Source organism: Bufo gargarizans, chromosome 1, assembly GCF_014858855.1.
Source record: "Bufo gargarizans isolate SCDJY-AF-19 chromosome 1, ASM1485885v1, whole genome shotgun sequence".
Classification (NCBI taxonomy): Eukaryota; Metazoa; Chordata; class Amphibia; order Anura; family Bufonidae; genus Bufo; species Bufo gargarizans.
Genome location: NC_058080.1, coordinates 748,307,067 through 748,327,037, shown reverse-complemented (window position 1 = coordinate 748,327,037; position 19,971 = coordinate 748,307,067). Strand labels below are relative to the sequence as shown.

Genomic DNA, 19,971 nt, shown 5'->3' with positions numbered 1-19,971 from the left:
ACTTTACTGAGAGGGTAGTGGATGCATGGAATAGTCTTCCTGCAGAAGTGGTAGCTGCAAATACAGTGAAGGAGTTTAAGCATGCATGGGATAGGCATAAGGCCATCCTTCATATAAGATAGGGCCAGGGGCTATCCATAGGATTCAGATATATTGGGCAGACTAGATGGGCCAAATGGTTCTTATCTGCCGACACATTCTAAGTTTCTTCTAGTTCTCATCCACACACAGCACAGGAGCTCCGCCCCTCATATCACATGACCGTCATCACAACATCTTATCCTCTTCTCTGCTGAGCCCCGCCCCCTGCACTGATCACATGACAGTGACGTCACCGCAGGTCCTTCAGCTCTGGCAGTGTAGCAGATACTGGGCAGGTCCTGGTCGGTAGTCAGGGCTCTTGTTCTCTCTGGTATCAGCCATTCCTCCAGCCTGCAGGTAAGATGAGCTGTGAGGAGACAGTGTGGTGGAGAGCTCAGACATGTCACCTCTGGAGATTCTCCTCCATTACACACAAGGAATCCTTCTCCGCTCCTCAGCTTAGAATGATGGGGGAGTAGTAGTGGGGAGAGTGGGGGTTGTTATCATTCAGTGCTGGATGAGAGAATCTGCTCCGTGTGAATGAGGTTTTCACTGCCAGGAGCTTAGATACACACTGCAGGTTCCAAGGTACCACTTGGAGCTGAATCTGAGTTCAGGAAATGTTTTTTTACAGTACAAATTAATTTATTAAGTTATTACAGACTTCGCGAAGCAATAACTTAATCTCATCGGAGCCAATACATTCTAATACTGTATGGAGATCCTCAGCTTAGTATGATGGGGGGAGGAGTAGTGGGGATAGTGGGGGTTGTCATCATTTAGGGCTGGATGAGAGAATCTGCTCAATGTGAATAAGGTTTTTTACCACCAGGAGCTTAGATACACATGAAGCTCAGAACCTCCTGCCTCCACACACTGCACTGCCAGGAGCTTAGATACACCCGGAGCTCAGGGTTTTCCCGTCAGTGCAGCTTTATGAGGGTCTGAGTTTTGCAGGATGAGTTGTACTTTCTCTCTGCCTCATTATCGTGGATATAGGACTCGTTGATTAACCTTTATTCCTTTTTTTGGAGGGGGGAAAATGAAGAAAACCAGCAATACGAGCCTTCTCCTGAAGGACCCACCAAGGATGGACAGGAAGGAGATCAGCAGAAGAATATTAGACCTCACCTTGGAGATCATCTCCCTGCTGAGCGGAGAGGTAAACTTTTCTAGATTTCTCTCCTCTTTATTGTATTCTGTAACAAGTCAGACATCGGGAAGAAGAATCCATCATAGGAAGTGATAGGAAGAGTCCAGGGTCCTGTAGAACGGCCTCCAGACCTTCCAAGCGATGGAGAACCTGAAGATCAGCCCCCAGTATGGTGAGTGATGTATCATGTGACCAATAGTCATGTTGTAGGAGCCATGAGAAGGTAAGTAGGCACGTTGTACCCAGGAGGAGAGGGCCGGAGGAGAGCACATGGCCCCTGAAGGGTTTATTCCCTAAGTGTCTCTCTCCATCCACAGGAGTACACAATAGTGAAGAAGACATCGGGGGACTGTGTGACTCCCATCATCCATCTCCAGGAGTCAGGAGGGTGGAGCAGGACCCCTCACCCCATCACAGAGCCTCCCCCTCACCCCCTGATACATGAGCAGAAGATCCTAGAACTCACCCACAAGATGATGGAGCTGCTGACTGGAGAGGTGACACTGCTGGGAATGCTGGGAAATTCTCCAGTAACAGCACTGGAGGGGTCTGGGTGATGACGGTGTCATTGTGTTGTCAGGTTCCTATAAGGTGTCAGGATGTCACTGTCTATTTCTCCATGGAGGAGTGGGAGTATATAGAAGGACACAAGGATCTGTACAAGGAGGCCATGATGGAGGAGCACCAGCCTCTTATATCACAAGGTAAGAGCCGTCATGTGCAGTGTATACACGTGTGTGCAGTGACATGTAATGGAGGAGCACCAGCCTCTTATATCACAGGGTAAGACCCATCATGTGCAGTGTATACACGTGTGTGCGGTGACATGTAATGGAGGAGCACCAGCCTCTTATATCACAAGGTAAGAGCCGTCATGTGCAGTGTATACACATGTGTGCAGTGACATGTAATGGAGGAGCACCAGCCTCTTATATCACAGGGTAAGAGCCGTCATGTGCAGTGTGTGCAGTGACATGTAATGGAGGAGCACCAGCCTCTTATATCACAAGGTAAGATCCGTCATGTGCAGTGTATACACGTGTGTGCAGTGACATGTAATGGAGGAGCACCAGCCTCTTATATCACAAGGTAAGACCCGTCATGTGCAGTGTATACACGTGTGTGCAGTGACATGTAATGGAGGAGCACCAGCCTCTTATATCACAAGGTAAGAGCCGTCATGTGCAGTGTGTACACGTGTGTGCAGTGACATGTAATGGAGGAGCACCAGCCTCTTATATCACAAGGTGAGACCCGTCATGTGCAGTGTATACACGTGTGTGCAGTGACATGTAATGGAGGAGCACCAGCCTCTGATATCACAAGGTAAGAGCCGTCATGTGCAGTGTATACACGTGTGTGCAGTGACATGTAATGGAGGAGCACCAGCCTCTTATATCACAGGGTAAGAGCCGTCATGTGCAGTGTATACACGTGTGTGCAGTGACATGTAATGGAGGAGCACCAGCCTCTTATATCACAGGGTAAGAGCCGTCATGTGCAGTGTATACACGTGTGTGCAGTGACATGTAATGGAGGAGCACCAGCCTCTGATATCACAAGGTAAGAGCCGTCATGTGCAGTGTATACACGTGTGTGCAGTGACATGTAATGGAGGAGCACCAGCCTCTTATATCACAAGGTAAAAGCCGTCATGTGCAGTGTATACACGTGTGTGCAGTGACATGTAATGGAGGAGCATCAGTGTATTATATCACAAGGTAATACCCGTCATGTGCAGTGTGTGCAGTGACATGTAATGGAGGAACCCCACAAGTTAGACTCTTTACCCATCACGTTAGGTCCCTGCATTTGCCTTATAAGTTAGACATATTAATAGGCTCCATTCACCTGAAGGATTTCAGGAGATTCCTGCTGAAGTCATTCTCCTCCAGGAGCTGCTGGGGATGTCTGGGGGGTAGATCCCCCTATTTGATGCCTTGTATTCACTACATAATACCTACATAACAAAGGCCATTTGCTGGTGTGACAACCCCTTTAACCTAGTACTTAATGCCGTAGCACAGAGGTAGGCAACTTCCGGCATTCTAGCTGTTGTGAAACCACAACTCCCAGCATTCATATTTGCTCTGCTCTTCTAAGAACTCACATAGAACTTAATGGAGCATGCTGGGAATTGTAGTTTCACAACAGCTGGAGTGCCAAAGGTTGCTATTCCCTGCCTTAGCAGGTCTTCTCTTTGAGCCCTTAAATTCTGTCTCTATCCAGTACTTCTCCACCAAGATGTTTTTCCTCCTGGTCATTACCTTAGACCGCTGGGTCAGTGAACTGCAGGCTTCTCTGCTTCCCCTCTCCACACACTACTATCCTTGATAATATGGTAGTAATGAAAACCCTACCTTCCTTGTTGCCTAAGATTGTTGTCGAATTTCACAAGAACCATTTTTGTCCTTTTGTGATAACTAGGGTTGAGCAAACCCGAACTGTAAAGTTCGGGTTCGTACCGAACTTTAGGATTTTTGGACCCCGAACCCGAACATTTCTGTAAAAGTTCGGATTCGGGTTCAGTGTTCGGCGCTTTCTTGGCGCTTTTTGAAAGGCTGCAGAGCAGCCAATCGACAAGCGTGTAACTGTGTGACCTTAGAAGCCATCACAGCCATGCCTACTAATGGCATGGCTGTGATTGGCCAGTGCAGCATGTGACCCAGTCTCTATATAAGCTGGAGTCACGTAGCGGTGCACGTCACTCTGCTGTGCTTAGTGTAGGGAGAGGATGCTGCTGCTGTGAGGGAGAGAATAGGACAGAATTCCTAGCGATCTACATAGATTTAGTTGCACAATCTTTTTACCCTGCCCTGAGCCCAGTGACAGAGAAAAATAACTTTTATCCGTCTGTTAGTTAGGTGGGCGGCGGTGGCCATTTTATGCAAGCTCAGAGCACCAGCACTGCATCTGAGCTTTTGTGACATTCAAATCTAAGCTTGAAATACTGCAATAATAATCTGGCTTTTAAAAACCACCCTTTTTTGGCAATACCCTACATCTGGTGCCTTTGCAGGATTAGTCAGTGTGAAATTTAAGCTAGAAATACAGCTAAAATTTTCTGGGTTTTTAAAAACACCCTTTTTGGGCAAAATACACTATTTTAAAAGCCCTTGCTGCATCTGAACATGTGAAATTCAAGCGTTATATACAGCTTTCATATTTTGTTATTAAACAAACACCCATTTTGGGTAAAAAACTTAATTTTGTAGCCTTTGCTGCATATGTCTGTCACGGATGGTGTTGCAGAAAGCTGGAACTTATAAAAAAAAAAAAACATCCGACTGGCTTGATCCCAAACTAAGGAGCATATGGGTGAGCCCTATAAAATCCCTAGAGCTCTCCCTGACTGCTATGCCCATGCAAAGGTCTTTATGGTAGACAATTGCATGTTTACGTACCTTATACTATGTGACACCTGAAAACCCTATAATAGTGAGGGGACACGACCACCGGCTCCCTGCACTTAATACGGAGGGAGTCAGGGTCACCTACAATCAAGCCAGCAAGGAAACACAAATAAAGGAAACAGACTTATCTGAGGAATCAGGAGAATACCACAGTGACATTCCCTATAATTATTTATTAATCATTCCAATAACAGGGCATCTTAAGAGTCGGACGTGGGTAATTGGTGCGTGCCCCCTCCCCGCCACCCGTGATCACCATGGTAGGCGCATAAAAGAACATCGAAAGTTGATAGAGCAGATATCAAATTGGATTGTAAACATCACGGGGCCGTGCGACATGGTGGGGCAGTATGTGTGCACACACCTACACGAACTGACTGACAGGGTTCAGCCCCTGCAACTTCTGGGTCTCCAAATTGGGCACATGGCCTGAGCTTGCCCTTTACCCCTTGGAGGTGCTGGTGTATTGTCTGAACGTGTGTTTAGCACGACTGGAGGGGGTTATCGCAGGTTATATTTCCCAATGTTTTGGGGTGTACCCTAATTAAAAAAATTTAAAATAAATTTAAAACCAAAAAGCAATGTAGGCTACCTCCTCCACCGCCGCTTCCACCTACACCGCCACATCCACCGCCTTCTCAACCTTCTACTCCATATGGACCTCGTCCTCCTAGATCAAGATTATTATTTTTTATTTTTACGTATTTTGTTATTTAGCCATTTTCCTATCCACATTTGTTTGCAGAGCACTTGCCACGTTCTTAACCACATTTTGATGCCATTTGCAGCCCTCTAGCCCTTTCCATGACATTTTTACAGCCATTTTAGTGCTCAAAAGTTCAGGTCCCCATTGACTTCAATGGGGTTCGGAGTCCAGTTCGGGTCCCGAACTCGAACTTTTTTGTGAAGTTCGTCCGAACCCATCGAACCCGAACATCCAGGTGTCCGCTCAACTCTATCTAAGAGTCCTCTATGACTATGTGGTAGACATCTGTAGACCCCAAGAGTCCCTTATAGCAGTGTTTCCCAACCAGTGTGCCTCCAGCTGTTGTAAAACTACAACTCCCAGCATGCCCGGACAGCATTTGGCTGTGCGGGCATGCTGTGAGTTGTAGTTTTGTATCAACTGGAGGCACACTGGTTGGGAAACACTGCTCTATAGCTATGTGCTAGAGAGCTGTAGACCCCAAGAGTCCTCTGATTCTGACTCCGATAGTCCTCTATGACTATTTGCTAGACACCGATAGACTGCAAGAGTCCTCTATGACTATGTGCTAGACAGCTGTAGACCCCAAGAATTCTCTATGACTATGTGCTAGACAGCTGTAGACCCCAAGAGTTCTCTATGGCTATGTGCTAGACAGCTGTAGACCCCAAGAGTCCTCTATGGCTATGTGCAAGACAGCTGTAGACCTTAAGAATCCTCTATGGCTATGTGCTAGACATCTGTAGACTCCAATAGTCCTCTATATCTATTTGCTAGACAGCTATAGACTCCAAGAGTTCTCTATAGCTATGTGCAAGACAGCTCTAGACTCCAAGAGACCTGTATAACTATGTGGTAGACAGCTTTAGACCCCAAGAGTCCTCTATGACTAGGTGCTAGACAGCTTTACACTCCAAGAGTCCGCTATGGCTATGTGCTAGACATCTGTAGACTCCAATAGTCCTCTATGGCTATGTGCTAGACAGCTATAGACCCCAAGAGTTCTCTATGGCAACAACAAAACATTTGTAAAGCGCTTTTCTCCCATAGGACTCAAAACGCATAAACTGGTCTCAGATTGTTAAATAGTGATATGTACAGGGGAAAAAAGTTATGTGATAGTAAATGCCAGGCTAAACAGGTGGCTTTTCAGTTTTGATTTAAATGTGTCCAGGGTTGGAGCTGTCTTGATTGCGTTTGGCAGGGCATTCCACAACGTAGGGGCAGCATGATAGAAAGCTCTGGCTCCAAAGGTTTTTAGTGAATTCTGGGGGTGGTCAAGTTATTGGATCCTTTTGATCTGAGGTTGTGTGAGGTGTGACGCAGATGCAACAAAACCTTCAGGTATCCAGGGCCTAGGTCGTGTAGGGATTTGAATGTTAGCATGCCAATTTTGAAAAGGATTCTCCATTTTATGGGTAATCAATGTAGTGAGCAGAGTAATGGTGTTATGTGACAGTGGCGGGGTTGGCTTGTTAACAGTCTTGCGGCAGCATTCTGTACTAGCTGCAGACGGTGTATGTCTTTATTAGGAAGGCCTACATAGAGGGCATTGCAATAGTCCAGCTGTGATGTGATGAAGGCGTGAACTAGGGTTGGAAGATCTTCTGAAGGAATGAGGTGCTTAATTTTTGCAATATACCTTAGGTGAAAAAAGGAGTGTTTCACCACATTTGGTTCCTGAGGTTTAACTTCTTATCCATCAGTAAACCCAAGCTGCTCACAGTGTTGGAGCTAGTAAGGTCTGAGTTCCCTACCCTCTGTTAGGCGCTGACCTCCGATGACAAGAACCTCTGTTTTGTCAGCATTTAGTTTAAGCCAGTTTCCATTCATCTACTCCTGAAGCTCGGCTAAGCATGTGTTTATTTTTTGGATTGGGTCTGTCATATCGGTTTTGAATTATATATATAGCTGGGTGTCATCAGCATAGCAGTGGTATGTTAGACCGTGTTTTTGGATGATTTTCCAGAGTGGCAGCATGTATATAGTAAACAACAAAGGGGATAGGATTGAGCCCTGGGGCACACCATATTTTAGTGGTACAGGGTTGGACTGGAAAGGCCCCAAGGCTACCCTTTCAGTTCTGACAGCCAGGAAGGAGAACCATTGGAGGACTAAACCATCAATGCCACAGTACTCTTGCAGTCTGTTGAGCAAGATTTACCCTAAGTTCACACCTGAGCGTTTTACAGCGCATTCAAACGCGCTGTAAAACGCTCAACACGTGGAAACCAATGCTTCCCTATGGCCCTGGTACACACTTGAACGTTTTACAGCGAGTTTGAACGCGCTGTAAAACGCCCGACGCATAAACAAGTTCTTGAGCTTTTTTTGGGGCGTTTGTCGCGCGTTTTGGCCCATAGACTCATTGGACAACACTGCAGTCAATCACACAAACGCGCGTTTACTATTGCAAAAAACGCACATAAAAACGAGCGACAAATACGCGCGTAAAATGCGCGTCTCAGAAACGCTCAGGTGTGAACCCAGGGTAAATGATGAATTGTATCAAAAGCCGCTGAGAGTTCAAGCAGTATTGAATGGAACACTCTCCTCTGTCTCTGGCGATGAGCAGGTCATTGCAAATCCGGACAAGAGCTGTTTCACAGCTGGGGTGCTGTCACAACCAGACAGCTGAGAAGCTCTGACAGAGGCCTTTCAGAACCTCCCCCTTGAGTTTCTTTGTTGTGGTATTCAGTTACTCATCTCGTTAGCCTCTCTCAGCTGTCATGTGTTGGACTAATTGGTTCCCTTTAAATTCCTCCCCAGAATGCTTTTCTGGGCGGCCTATACTTCTTCCTGGAGTGTGTGTGCATGCTCATCTAGTTCTCCTCTCTTCTACAAAGTTAAGTGTTGTACATTTATCTGTTATTTTCTGTTTGCTGGATCCCAGGTGACCCTGACTCCCTCCGTGTCTTGTGTAGGGAGCTGGTGGTCGTGTCCCCTCACTATTGAAGGGTGCTCAGGGGTTATATAGTCAAGGTACGTGGATATGCAAACCTCCACCATTCGGATCTTTGCATAGGCTGAGCAGCCAGGGAAAGTGCCAGGTCTTCTGCAGGGTTCTCCCTTTTGTTCCTTAGCTTTTGGATCCAGCGAGTCATTTATGCATGTTGTTCTGCCTTGTTTCCTGTACACCGTCCGTGACATTATAAGCCGCCATAACCGTCTCAAGCATGGATCCGGTTTCACTTTTGGCTGAACGCCTTCAGGGTCTTTCATTGGAGGTAGCTGATCTCCGCAGGACTTTTTCTCAGCTTCAAGTGACCGGTTCAGCTGGCGTTCATGGAGTTTGTTCTGAGCCTAAGATCTCGCTCCCGGATACGTTTTCCGGGGGTAGTGAGAATTTTGTGCGTTTTAGAGAGGCTTGCAAACTCCATTTTCGCCTTCTTCCCCATTCCTCTGGTGATGAGGAACGGAGGGTGGGGATCATTATATCGCTGCTCAGGGGTAACGCTCAGTCCTGGGCCTTCTCGCTGCCGGAGGGGGCACGGCCCCTCTGTTCAGTGGATGAATTCTTTTTAGCCCTGGGTCAGATATATGATGATCCGGATCGTATTGCTCTGGCGGAGTCTAGACTACGTCTCTTATGCCAGGGTAAACAATCCGCAGAAATATACTGCTCAGAATTTCGGAGATGGGCAGCTGATACTGGTTGGAGTGATGCTGCACTCCGAAGTCAATTTTGCCATGGTCTTTCAGAGGGATTGAAAGATGCATTTGCCTTTCATGAAAGGCCTATTTCTTTGGACTCTGCTATGTCTCAGGCCGTTCGTATTGACAGGCGTCTTAGAGAGAGAGGAGAGATCTCTCCTTCCTGTCATACTCGGTCCCAGGACTGTGCAGCGGTCCCATTCTGTGCGCAGGGGTCTCAGTCGCTGTCAGCCCCTTCTGAGCAGGAGCCCATGCAGCTGGGGTTGATTGCTTCTGACAATAGAAGATTCAGCCCGCATGGGAGGGTTTGTTTTTGTTGTGGAGGTATTAATCATTTGGCAAATATTTGTCCCTCTAGGAGATTCAGGCAGTTCTCTGGGAATAATAAAGAAACAAAGAGGAAAAAATCTTTTAAAAATGTTCCGTCTGTTACTATTGGCAGGGTTGAGGCGGAAATTGAAGGTTTTCCGTTTGCTTGTAGTTCCCGTTTTGTCCTGCCCGCTAGGGTGGCGCTAGAGAGCAAGAACATTTTTTGTGAGATTTTTGTGGATAGTGGAGCAGCGGTCAATCTCATTGATAATCAATTTGCGATAACTCATGGTTTCCAGGTGCGCACTTTGGGAAAGGATATTCCTGTTTTTGCTATCGATTCCGCTCCACTTTCTCAGAAATCATTAAAGGGCATAGTTCACAATATCCGTTTAATTGTGAGTGATGCTCATGTTGAGGATGTGTCATGTTTCATCCTTAGCGGTTTGCCTACCCCTCTGGTGTTGGGGCTGCCCTGGCTCACTAAGCATAACCCCACCATTGATTGGCAAGCGAGGCAAATAAATGGTTGGAGTGACTTTTGCAGAGAGAATTGCCTCATGACATCTGTTTCTGAGGTTGCTACTAAGACTGTACCATCTTTTCTCTCTGAATTTTCGGATGTCTTCTCTGAGAGTGGAGTTCAGGATTTGCCCCCGCACAGGGAGTACGATTGCCCTATTAATCTCATCCCAGACGCCAAGCTGCCTAAATCTCGTTTATACAATCTTTCCCAACCTGAGAGGATCGCTATGCGTGCTTATATCTCTGAGAGTCTGAGAAAAGGACACATACGACCCTCGAAGTCACCTGTTGCCGCTGGTTTTTTCTTTGTTAAGAAAAAAGATGGTTCTTTAAGACCTTGTCTGGATTTCAGGGAGCTGAACAGTATCACAATTCGTGACCCTTATCCGCTTCCTCTGATCCCGGACCTGTTTAACCAGGTTGTTGGGGCTAAAGTCTTTTCCAAATTAGATCTAAGAGGGGCATACAACCTGGTCAGGGTCAGAGAAGGGGACGAATGGAAGACAGGCCTTCAATACCCCTGAGGGCCATTTTGAAAATTTGGTTATGCCTTTTGGTTTGATGAATGCCCCAGCCGTTTTTCAGCATTTCGTGAACAGCATTTTTTATCATTTGATGGGAAAATTTGTATTGGTGTATTTGGATGACATTTTGATTTTTTCTCCCGATTTCAAAACTCATAAGGAACATTTACGTCAGGTCTTGCTCATCCTGTGGGAGAATAAATTATATGCGAAACTGGAAAAATGTGTGTTTGCGGTTCCAGAAATTCAATTTCTGGGGTTTCTTCTCTCCGCTTCTGGTTTTCGCATGGACCCCGAGAAGGTCCGCGCTGTGCTTGAGTGGGAGCTTCCTGAGAATCAGAAGGCGCTGATGCGTTTTTTGGGCTTTGCCAATTATTACAGGAAGTTAATTTTGAATTATTCTTCTATTGTTAAACCACTCACTGATATGACCAGAAAGGGGGTAGATTTTTCTTCTTGGTCAGTAGAGGCGCGTAAGGCTTTTTCTGATATCAAGGAGAGTTTTGCTTCCGCTCCCATCTTGGTGCAACCTGATGTTTCTTTACCCTTCATAGTTGAGGTTGATGCTTCTGAGGTGGGTGTGGGGGCGGTCTTGTCTCAGGGTTCCTCTCCTGCCAATTGGCGACCGTGTGCCTTTTTCTCAAGAAAACTCTCCTCCGCAGAGAGAAATTACGATGTGGGAGATAGGGAATTGTTGGCCATCAAGTTGGCTTTTGAGGAATGGCGCCATTGGCTAGAGGGAGCCAGACACCCTATTACCGTATTTACTGACCATAAAAATCTGGCCTACTTGGAGTCAGCCAAGCGTCTGAACCCGAGACAGGCCAGATGGTCTTTGTTCTTTTCTAGGTTTAATTTTGTTGTCACGTTCGCCCTGGAGTTAAGAATGTGAAGGCAGATGCCCTGTCACGTTGTTTTCCGGGAGGCGGGAATTTTGAAGACCCGGGTCCCATTTTGGCTGAAGGTGTGGTGGTCTCGGCTCTTTTTCCTGAATTGGAGGCAGAGGTGCAGGCAGCCCAGTCAGAGGCTCCTGATCTTTGTCCTCCTGGGAGGTTGCTTGTGCCTCTCGCTTTAAGACACAAGATTTTTAAAGAACACCACGATACGGTCCTTGCTGGGCACCCGGGGGTAAGAGCCACACTGGATCTCATCGCTCGGAGATTCTGGTGGTCTGCGCTTCGTAAGTCGGTTGAGGGTTTTGTGGCAGCCTGCGAGACTTGCGCTCGTGCCAAAGTCCCTCATTCACGGCCATCAGGTCCTCTCCTTCCCTTACCCATTCCTTCCCGTCCTTGGACACATCTGTCCATGGACTTTATCACAGACCTGCCTCGTTCCTCGGGGAAGACTGTGATTCTGGTGGTGGTAGACCGTTTTAGCAAAATGGTGCATTTCATCCCTTTTCCTGGTTTGCCCAATGCTAAGACGCTGGCGCAGGTATTTATTGATCACATTGTCAAATTGCACGGTATTCCTTCAGACATAGTCTCTGATAGGGGCACGCAGTTTTTTTCCAGATTCTGGAAGGCTTTCTGTTCTCGCTTGGGGGTTCGGTTGTCATTCTCTTCTGCTTTCCACCCGCAGTCGAATGGCCAGACAGAGCGCGTCAATCAGAATCTGGAGACATATCTGCGCTGTTTTGTGGCGGAGAATCAAGAGGATTGGTGTTCTTTTTTGTCCCTTGCTGAGTTTGCTTTAAATAACCGTCGTCAGGAGTCCTCTGATAAGTCACCATTTTTTGGTGCATATGGGTTTCATCCGCAGTTTGGGACTTTCTCGGGAGAGGGGTCTTCTGGTTTACCTGATGAGGACAGATTCTCCTCGTCTTTGTCATCTATTTGGCAAAAGATTCAAGATAATCTAAAGAGCATGAGTGAGAGATATAAGCGTGTGGCAGATAAGAGACGTGTGCTTGGTCCGGACCTGAATGTTGGTGATCTGGTGTGGTTGTCTACCAAGAATATCAAATTGAAGGTTCCCTCCTGGAAGTTGGGTCCTAGGTTTATTGGGCCTTACAAAATCCTGTCTGTCATCAATCCTGTTGCATACCGTCTTGATCTTCCTCAGACTTGGAAGATCCATAATGTTTTTCATAAGTCCTTATTGAAACCTTATGTTCAACCCATTGTACCCTCGCCTTTGCTTCCTCCTCCGATTATGGTTGATGGGAATCTTGAATTTCAGGTCTCTAGGATTGTGGATTCTCGTCTTGTCCGCGGTTCTCTTCAGTACCTTGTTCATTGGGAGGGGTATGGTCCTGAGGAGAGGATGTGGGTCCCAGTGACGGACATTAAGGCCTCTCGTCTCATCAGGGCTTTCCATAGGTCCCATCCTGAGAAGGTGGGTTCTGAGCGTCCGGAGTCCACTCGTAGAGGGAGGGGTACTGTCACAATCAGACAGCTGAGAAGCTCTGACAGAGGCCTTTCAGAACCTCCCCCTTGAGTTTCTTTGTTGTGGTATTCAGTTACTCATCTCGTTAGCCTCTCTCAGCTGTCATGTGTTGGACTAATTGCTTCCCTTTAAATTCCTCCCCAGAATGCTTTTCTGGGCGGCTTATATTTCTTCCTGGAGTGTGTGTGCATGCTCATCTGGTTCTCCTCTCTTCTACAAAGTTAAGTGTTGTACATTTATCTGTTATTTTCTGTTTGCTGGATCCCAGGTGACCCTGACTCCCTCCGTGTCTTGTGTAGGGAGCTGGTGGTCGTGTCCCCTCACTATTGAAGGGTGCTCAGGGGTTATATAGTCAAGGTACGTGGATATGCAAACCTCCACCATTCGGATCTTTGCATAGGCTGAGCAGCCAGGGAAAGTGCCAGGTCTTCTGCAGGGTTCTTCCTTTTGTTCCTTAGCTTTTGGATCCAGCGAGTCATTTATGCATGTTGTTTTGCCTTGTTTCCTGTACACCGTCCGTGACAGGTGCTTCTTGAAGCCAGATTGTAGGGGGTCTAAGATGTTGTTTATTGAGAGCCTGGCCTCAAGTTGGAGATATGTAGCCTTCTCAATAAGTTTTCCCAAAAAGGGAAGGTTGGAGACCGGTCTATAGTTGCTCAGAATATCCGGATCTTGGGATGGTTTCTTGAGTAGTGGCCTGATGAATAATTCTTTCAGACAGGTAGGAAACTTCCCCGCTTGCAAGGGGCATGTGGCGAAACCAACCTCGCCACTGGGTTTTGGAGAGGGCTGTTTAAAAGCCTCTTGCCTCAGGATTATGGCCCATAGTAACTTTAAAGGAGAAAACAGACCGGCCGCACAGCTTAAATCTGTCTGTAGAATTGTATTTTATGTTTATTATGCGTTCGGTTAAATTGTATGTTATGTGAGGGCACCCAGATAGCTAATATTATTGTATTCGTGTATTCTGAGTGCCATTCACCTAATGATATGCACTCAGACTTGAGCTATCTGGGGATATGTTAAATGTCTGTGGTTGCTGTGGGGGTGTGCCATTGTGTGTTTGGGTGGTGATTCCTGTCCTGTTGTCTCCACATGTGTATTGGTGATCTCCCCTTTGTCCTGAGAGATAATTGGATTGTGTTCGGTCGTCTCCGGGACAGAGGGGAGGAAACCATGATGCATTGTGGGGATATGTTGTATCTGTCCTGTATCTGCAAAAAACTGTAATAAAAACCAGGCTGGGTGTGCCAGCACTTCAGATCACTGCTTGACCCTCAAGACGGAGCCTTGTCTCGTTATTGGGGGATTCCCTGTATGCTGTTGGAGACTGATTGCCAGGAGTGTAAGCTGACGGATACGCTTTTCCTGTTCGTCTGACTGACAGCTACTTGTGAGGTTCCAGTTTGGAGTGCTATTTTGTATCCAGTTCGGGAGGTTGGTGTTCTGCAGTAGCTGTGCCTGTCTCTCGGAAAGGGGCATATCGCCTAAACGGATTTTAACCCCTTGTCTGCGGAAACGGTGCCGTTACATTGGTGGCAGCAGCGGGATCGTTCCTACAGCCAGAAGGACAGCTACAGGAGACACCATTTCTGTGGATTCTACAATTTAAGGGCAACGCATGTCTCAGTACAGTGACCCTAAAAGCACCAGGATGGAACCAGCAGTGGAGTACAGATACTCTGTGGAGGAATTTGACCGTATGATGTGGTTGCGGCTGAACTTCTTCGGACCCAATCCAGGTGAGAAATACGTGAAGTTCGTGAGGAATCTCGTGTCTACGACCCTACTATACCGGGCAGAAGGTGACGGTCAGCTGCCACGTTGGGTGGACCTCCATCGGAAGTTACGGTTGCGGGACAGTGGGAGCCCAGTCTCCATTCCCCAGCGGCAGTGTGAAGTGCAGGGAGGGGAGAGCAGCGGCCTCCCTCCCCAGCGGCAGGCTGAGTTACAGGGGGCAGAGGTAGTTGTTCCTGCCCCCCAGCAGCAGAGTGATATGCCGGGAAGGCAGTGTGAAATGCAGGGAGAGGAGAGCAGCGGCCTCCCTCCCCAGCGGCAGGCTGAGTTACAGGGGGCAGAGGTAGTTGTTCCTGCCCCCCAGCAGCAGAGTGATATGCCGGGAAGGCAGTGTGAAGTGCAGGGAGGGGAGAGCAGCGGCCTCCCTCCCCAGCGGCAGGCTGAGTTACAGGGGGCAGAGGTAGTTGTTCCTGCCCCCCAGCAGCAGAGTGATGTGCCGGGAAGGCAGTGTGAAATGCAGGGAGAGGAGAGCAACGGCCTCCCTCCCCAGCGGCAGGCTGAGTTACAGGGGGCAGAGGTAGTTGTTCCTGCCCCCCAGCAGCAGCATGATTTTTTGGGAATTGGGAGCCGAGTCTCCATTCCCCAGCGGCAGGCGGAGTTACAGGGGGCAGAGACAGTCGGTCCTGTCCCCCAGCGGCAGAGTGTCCTACAGGGAATAGAGAGCCCAGTCTCCTTTCCCCAGCAGCAGGACACTGTATTGGGAGCGGAGGCGGTCGGTCACTCTCCCCAGCGGCTGGAAGTATGTATGGGAGAGGAGCTCGCTACCCCCTCTCCCCAGCGGCAGCTTAACGCACCAGGGGGAGACAGTAAGCCCCACAACAGTGCAGATGGGACTGTGGTCTCTGCACTTACAGCACAGGGGGTAGAGACAGTCGGTCTCCCCCTCCAACAACCAGGCTCCAACCAGGCTTCTTCCGTGGTAGCGCTGGCACCAGGGCTGAGTACCGCTGATCCCTGCCCACAAAGCAACCTCCACTCCAAACCAGGGAGCAACACAGAGACCGGGAGTACCAGCTTCCAACATAACTTTGGTGGATTCACTGGACAGAGACCGGCTACGAAATTCAGCAGGTCAAGTATTTTGTTGTGGGTGGCCTGCCAGACTAACTCAGGTACCGACCGGCGTGAGGTCAGGTATCTGGTTAGTCTTCCCTGGGGGGGGGAGATGTGTGGCGAAACCAACCTCGCCACTGGGTTTTGGAGAGGGCTGTTTAAAAGCCTCTTGCCTCAGGATTATGGCCCATAGTAACTTTAAAGGAGAAAACAGACCGGCCGCACAGCTTAAATCTGTCTGTAGAATTGTATTTTATGTTTATTATGCGTTCGGTTAAATTGTATGTTATGTGAGGGCACCCAGATAGCTAATATTATTGTATTCGTGTATTCTGAGTGCCATTCACCTAATGATATGCACTCAGACTTGAGCTATCTGGGGATATGTTAAATGTCTGTGGTTGCTGTGGGGGTGTGCCATTGTGTGTTTGGGTGGTGATTCCTGTCCTGTTGTCTCCACATGTGTATTGGTGATCTCCCCTTTGTCCTGAGAGATAATTGGATTGTGTTCGGTCGTCTCCGGGACAGAGGGGAGGAAACCATGATGCATTGTGGGGATATGTTGTATCTGTCCTGTATCTGCAAAAAACTGTAATAAAAACCAGGCTGGGTGTGCCAGCACTTCAGATCACTGCTTGACCCTCAAGACGGAGCCTTGTCTCGTTATTGGGGGATTCCCTGTATGCTGTTGGAGACTGATTGCCAGGAGTGTAAGCTGACGGATACGCTTTTCCTGTTCGTCTGACTGACAGCTACTTGTGAGGTTCCAGTTTGGAGTGCTATTTTGTATCCAGTTCGGGAGGTTGGTGTTCTGCAGTAGCTGTGCCTGTCTCTCGGAAAGGGGCATATCGCCTAAGCGGATCTTAACCCCTTGTCTGCGGAAACGGTGCCGTTACAGGGCAGTTAACTATCTTATGGAATGCTGGCATCAACAGATCACAGCATTTCAACATAAACTGTGTGGGGCCAGGGTCCAGGTCGCAGGTAGTCTGGCAAAGGTTTAGAAGGATGTTTGAGATGGATTCTTTGGTAATTACCTTCAAGTCAATATGAGAGAGAATCTAAATCGCACATCCTCATTACTATGCTTTTGATATAACAACTGTTTTAAATTACAGCATGATATGGCTATACAGCACTATTATCAATCTATTGCTGTGCCCTATTAGGAGGCATTAGTATACAGTTTGATCAAAGAGCATAGGCCCACTTACCACAACAAGGTTGCCTCTTCAAGTGGGGACCTACTCTAGCTTTGGCGCGGCACCGTGTGGCGACCATCGCGCTTCCACACCGCTCCAGCAGGCAATGGGACCCAGCAGCCACGCAGCGCCCTCACTGTGCAGCAAAGCCACCTAGGCCCTGGGCCCCATCACTCCACCAGCACAGCACAAAAGCAGCGACAGCCACCGTCCAGCACCGCATAATGTGAACAGGTGCAAAGAGCTCATCTGTTCACAGCCTCTCAAGAACTCCAACTGAGAGGTGGTAGGAATTTATAGACCCTTTGCAGACTTCTACTGATTAAAAGCAGAAGTCTGCTGTGCTGGTGGAGTGATGGGGCCCAGGGCCTAGGTGGCTCTGCCGCGCAGTGAGGGCGCTATGCGGCTGCTGGGTCCCATTGCCTATGGGGGCGCGATAGTCGCCGCACAGTGCCGCGCCAAAGTTAGAGTAGGTCCACACTTAAAAGAGGCAACCTTGTCGTGGTAAGTGGGCCTATGCTCTTTGATCAAACTGTATACTAATGCCTCCTAATAGTGCACAGCAACAGATTGATAATAGTGTTGCATAGCCACATTGTATCATGCTGAAATGTTAAACAGTTGTCATATCAAAAGCATAGTATTGAGGATATGCGATTTAGATTTTCTCTCATATGGAACATATTACCTTCAAGTCAGACCATGGCAGTAGGTTGTTGTGGCATCCATTATGAGGCTCTGTATAGGTTTTCGGTGTTGTAGATTTGATAGCAGAGCGAATAGATGAGACTTTGTCAGGGCAAATTTCTCACATCGGTCCTTAGAGAATGTGATGTTGGGATTCCGGCACGATGGATTGCATAGACTGTCAACTATGCGGAATAGCTCGGCTGGTTTGTTGGCTTCTTTTGCAATTTCCTGTGATAGAAAAGAGGACTTTTTCTTGTTGATCATTGGCTGAAAATTATTTTCTATGACTATGTGCTAAATAGCTGTAGACCACAAGAGTGCTCTACAGCAATGTGCTAGACAGCTAGAGACTTCCCATGTACAGGGTTCATAATGTCTCCTGAGACTCCAGACTACGGATCCATCCTTGACTTCTCCACTTCCTTCTAGTTCTCATCCACACACAGCACAGGACCTCCGCCCCTCATGTCACATGACCGTCATCACAACATCTTATCCTCTTCACTGCTGAGCTTCGCCCCCTGCACTGATCACATAACGGTAACATCACGCCAGGTCCTTCAGCTCTGGCAGTGCATCAGATACTGGGCAGGTCCTGGTCGGTAGTCAGGGCTCTTGTTCTCTCTGGTATCAGCCATTCCTCCAGCCTGCAGGTAAGATGAGCTGTGAGGAGACAGTGTGGTGGAGAGCTCAGACATGTCACCTCTGGAGATTCTCCTCCATTACACACAAGGAATCCTCTCGGCTCCTCAGCTTAGTATGATGGGGTAGGAGTAGTAGTGGGGACAGTGGGGGTTGTCATCATTTTGTGCTGGATGAGAGAATCTGCTCAGTGTGAATGAGGTTTTTACCACCAGGAGCTTAGATACACATGGAACTCGGAACCTCCTGCCTCCACACACTACACTGCCATGAGCTTAGATACACATGGAGCTCAGGGCTTTCCCGTCACTGCAGCTTCATGAGGGTCTGAGTTTTGCAAGATTATCATTATCGGAGACATGGGACTCACTGATTAACCTTTATTCCTTTTTTTTGGAGGAGGGATGAAGAAAACCAGCAGTACGACCCTTCTCCTGAATGAGCCACCAAGGATGAACAGGAAGGAGATCAGCAGAAGAATATTATGCCTCACCTTGGAGATCATCTCCCTCCTGAGCGGAGAGGTAAACTTTTCTAGATTTCTCTGCTCTTTATTGTATTCTGTAACAAGTCAGACATCGGGAAGGAGAATCCATCATAGGAAGTAATAGGAAGAGTCTAGGGTCCTAGAGAACGGCCTCCAGACCTTCCAAGTGACGGAGACCCTGAAGATCAGCCCCCAATATGGTGAGTGATGTATCATGTGACCAGTGACCAATAGTCATGTTGTAGGAGGCATGAGAAGGTAAGTAGGCACGTTGTACCCAGGAGGAAAGGGCCAGAGGACAGCACATAGCCCCTAAAGGGTTTATTCCCTAAGTGTCTCTCTCCATCCACAGGAGTACACAATAGTGAAGAAGACATCGGAGGACTGTGTGACTCCCATCATCCATCTCCAGGAGTCAGGAGGGTGGAGCAGGACCCCTCCCCACATCACAGAGCCTCCCCCTCACTCCCTGATACTTGAGCAGAAGATCCTAGAACTTACCCACAAGATGATGGAGCTGCTGACTGGAGAGGTGACACTGCTAGGAATGCTGGGAAATTCTCCAGTAACAGCACTGGAGGGGTCTGGGTGATGACGGTGTCATTGTGTTGTCAGGTTTCTCTAAGGTGTCAGGATGTCACTGTCTATTTCTCCATGGAGGAGTGGGAGTATATAGAAGGACACAAGAATCTGTACAAGGAGGCCATGATGGAGGAGCACCAGCCTCTTATATCACAAGGTAAGAGCCGTCATTTGCAGTGTATACACTTGTGTGCAGTGACATGTAATGGAGGAGCACCAGCCCATTTTATCACAAGGTAATACCCGTCAGGTCCTGTGTATACACGTGTGTGCAGTGACATGTAATGGAAGAGAACCAGCCTCTTATAGCTTGCTGCTTTTCCAAGACTGCTTTACCAAGAGCTGATCTACAAGAGTATTGGAGATATTCAGGAGATACTCAGGAGGTAATCTGGAGGTGGATACAATCTAAACAAGTAAGATTTGTTTGTTTAAAATCTTTCCCCTCTTGACAATGGCAGACCTGGTTCTGTGCAGGAATTGTTGTGCTTTTATTTCAGGTTCCACTCTTCAGAGGTTTGGATACTGTCTGATCTGTAGACAGCTCTCCATAATGCAGCAGGAAATTACCTTTTTGAAATATGAGATTTGTAAATTAACCACTAAACGAACTCAGGCTGAGAACATTGCAATACCACTGCCACAGAGGCCCCCTAGAAATGGAAGATGGGTTACTGTAGGTTCTGGTGGACTGAGAGTTGTGGATAGAAGGCATGTCCCACAGTCTGTGTCTCTCCATAATTCATTTGCAGCACTTTCAGAGTG

The 19,971-nt window shown here is 47.8% G+C and overlaps 2 long non-coding RNA genes across 2 annotated transcripts; both read left to right on the top strand.

The window, feature by feature from the left end:
- Positions 1 to 382: 382 nt before the first annotated feature.
- On the top strand, positions 383 to 1,597 carry LOC122925077. Its single transcript, XR_006387511.1, has 3 exons — positions 383 to 438; positions 1,116 to 1,243; positions 1,552 to 1,597. It is a non-coding gene; the product is annotated as an uncharacterized LOC122925077 (long non-coding RNA).
- A 280-nt stretch (positions 1,598 to 1,877) lies between these two features.
- LOC122925078 lies at positions 1,878 to 19,025 on the top strand. The gene is made up of 3 exons (XR_006387512.1): positions 1,878 to 1,938; positions 18,537 to 18,661; positions 18,977 to 19,025. It is a non-coding gene; the product is annotated as an uncharacterized LOC122925078 (long non-coding RNA).
- Positions 19,026 to 19,971: the final 946 nt, after the last annotated feature.